This window comes from Ixodes scapularis, unplaced genomic scaffold, assembly GCF_016920785.2.
Source record: "Ixodes scapularis isolate PalLabHiFi unplaced genomic scaffold, ASM1692078v2 PGA_scaffold10__122_contigs__length_95168666, whole genome shotgun sequence".
In the NCBI taxonomy this organism is placed as follows: Eukaryota; Metazoa; Arthropoda; class Arachnida; order Ixodida; family Ixodidae; genus Ixodes; species Ixodes scapularis.
In genome coordinates, this window is record NW_024609836.1 from 24,133,975 (window position 1) to 24,136,985 (window position 3,011).

General features: G+C 54.6%; 1 pseudogene; it reads left to right on the forward strand.

Annotated features, from left to right (window-relative positions):
* The first annotated feature begins 699 nt into the window (after positions 1–699).
* On the forward strand, positions 700–2,035 carry LOC120840755 (annotated as a pseudogene).
* Positions 2,036–3,011: the final 976 nt, after the last annotated feature.

Below are 3,011 nucleotides of genomic sequence, written 5' to 3' on the forward strand. Positions count from 1 at the left end.
ACCAGCTCACTGGAGGAGGCCAAAGCATAAGGTTGGTCGGCGATGGCCGTATTCCTAGACATCCGCAAAGCCTTCGACGCCCTCCCGCACCGAATCATCATCTCAGCCCTCCGTCGTTTCGGGGTATGTGGACGACCTCTTAACTACATTTTCGCATTCCTCACTGAACGCACCATGTGCGTAAAGGTCGGCGGAGCGCTGAGCAAGCCCCGACGAGTCGACCATGGCGTTCCCCAAGGGAGCGTAGTCAGTCCGCTCCTGTTTGCACTGGCGATTGCATGACTCCCAGCCGCAGCAAGAGTAGGCGAGGAACCAGCACTCCCGATAAGCATGGCTGTCTATGCGGACGACGTGGCGCTCTGGTCCACGGCCCCAGGCTACCGTAGGCAACGGATGGCACGCGCCCTTCAGAGAGCACTTACAAACACTGTGTAACACTTGCATCAACTGGGTCTGACAACATCGGTAGAAAAGACCGTTGCTCTATGCTACGCACCAAGGAGACCCTCAAAGTTCCAACCGACCCTGTTCATCGGAGATGTCCCGGTGAGAGTGGAGAAGACAGTCACGTACCTAGGACTCACCTTGGACTGGAGGCTAACCTGGGGCCCAGCAACGCAGGCGGTGCTTCAGAGGATGCGAACGCACACAAATATCCTCCGCGCGCTTGGTGGAACTACCTGGGGCACATCACAACAAATGCTACTACAGCTATACAAGGGTCTCATTCTGGCTCGCCCACTCTACGCCTTACCGCTCATTCGACTGAGCGGCAATGAGATCGAGAACCTAGAGAGAGCTCAACGCGTAGCTCTAAGAATTTGCATCGGAGTTCCCCGTTCGGCATCGTCACGACACACTCTTACCGAAGCAGGTATGAATACCGTTGAAAACCTTCTGCAAGAACGAGCGCTCGGACATCTCATCCGAATGAGCAACTGCGACTCCACCATCACGCTTTTGATAGGCATCGCCGAACGTACAGATTCGGAACTGGGAGCGCAGCTCTGCACTTTAGGCGACATCGCGGGTACACCAGGACCGCTAGCGCCACTTCGAGCACTACACACAGATCCTCACCCTCTGAGGGTTAGTATCAGCATACCAGGGCTGCGGACCAAGAAGAGCGCAGCAGTGGTAACCGCTCGGCAGCTGACGGAAAGTCACTTGGATGCGGAGTACGACGGGCGGACACGCGTTTTTACCGACGGGTCGGTAGACCCATCTGGAGGCACAGCAACAGCAGCGGCATTCTTTGAGGCTGCAGCCGTAGGTATACACGAGCGCCTGTACCATCAGGCATCCTGTACTACCGCAGAGCTGGCGGCCATACGACTTGCCCTCTGGGGAATTCGGACAGGCTGCGCACGGGGGCTCAGCTGGGTAGTCCTGAGCGACTCAAGAGCGGCTCTCAGGCTACTATCGGGGCTAGAAAGGGCTACGCCTCTGGCGCGGTCAGTCGCACAAGATGCAGCCGAGCTCCGGGAGAAAGGCCACGAGATTATCTTCCAGTGGATCCCCAGTCATTGTGGTATCAGGGGAAACGAAGTCGCCGATTCCCTAGTAGCGCAGGCTCACAAAGACCCCGGATGTCCGCTTTCTACAGTTCCCCGTTTCTCAGACGCTAAGCTTCTGGTGAGACGAACCATCACACGACAGAATCCGGACCCGAGAGTGGCGGACGGCACGTTCTCAGCCCGTCTCCCACGAGGGTTGGATCGTCACACTGCCGCGGTGCTCCACCGTCTGCGGACCGGAAGCGCTTTCACACCAGCGTGGATAGGCCGCTTCAGGCCTGATCTCAACCCCAATTGCCAAACCTGCCAGGAAACTGCTGACGCCGAGCACCTCCTCCTACACTGCACCGACTACAATGACGAGCGTACTGCCCTCCATAACGCCTATTCCCGCCTCGGACTCTCCAGTGATAGCCTGGAGGACCTTCTGCATCCGCGGGCAACGCGAGCTGACAGACATGGCACTAAAAAAACTAATAACTTACATGAAGGACACGGAACTCCTAGAAATTCTTTAGGAGACCACCTACAGTTCAACACACCAGAACAAGGCACGACTACCCAATCTACCGTTCCAGCTCATGATTACGAAATCTGCATTTCAGACCACAGCTTGTTCTGCCAAGACAAGAAACGTCATCCCTTCAACCGAACGTTCGTGCCGATATTAGCCTTGAAGCACAGTTACCAGCCAAAGCAGCTTTAAGATATTTAGCTATTCGCCCTAAGACGGCGCCACATCAAACTTCGACAGGCTTTGCGTTCTGAGGCTTGGGTCGTCCTATGACTCGACATGCCGGCGACGGCCAGGACATCCCCCTGCACCTGGCTCCCCCCCGCCTCCCCAAACCTAATCCTCTCTCTTTCTATCCTTTCTTTTTCACCCAATCCCCTGTCCTATCCACAGTGACATGTGCACACTAAGTGCACAAGCAACAGTCGATTTTTCCAAAAAAAAAAGATATAATAAACATCGCTTTCACTCACTCAACGCGAACAAGCGAACACACGTTAAAAATGCAATGTAACGGCACATTCAAAACTAGTCGTTAGTTTTTTAGAGAGTAGCAGTTTCGTAGGGCGACATTGTTACCCGTTGAAGGTTATAAAAAGTGCAGTACAACTGTTAGCTCGGGGTCTTTAACGTGCATTACGCAGTATATGTGGTACACGATCGCACGACGGTAGGATGCAGATGGGCGAATGAATCCAGGGTTCCTGCTAAAGCCCCTTGATAAAGACGTTTTTTACAAGTACCGCCAACCATTGTTGTAGAACCGCGCAAGACACGCGCCATGAGGGGGTGCTCCGCTGCCATTCGCTTTCAAGGGCCAGTCATTTTAGTGCTGTGCCACCATTTTCCTCCAAGGGCCGCTCGAGACACGGGCCTCGTGCAGTGGCACCTTTGAGGTTATTTGAAGGACGAACGCAAGCACATCGCGTAGATTTAGTCCTTACAGGTTCCGCCAACGTTGGGTTCCGCAGCGTGAGCTC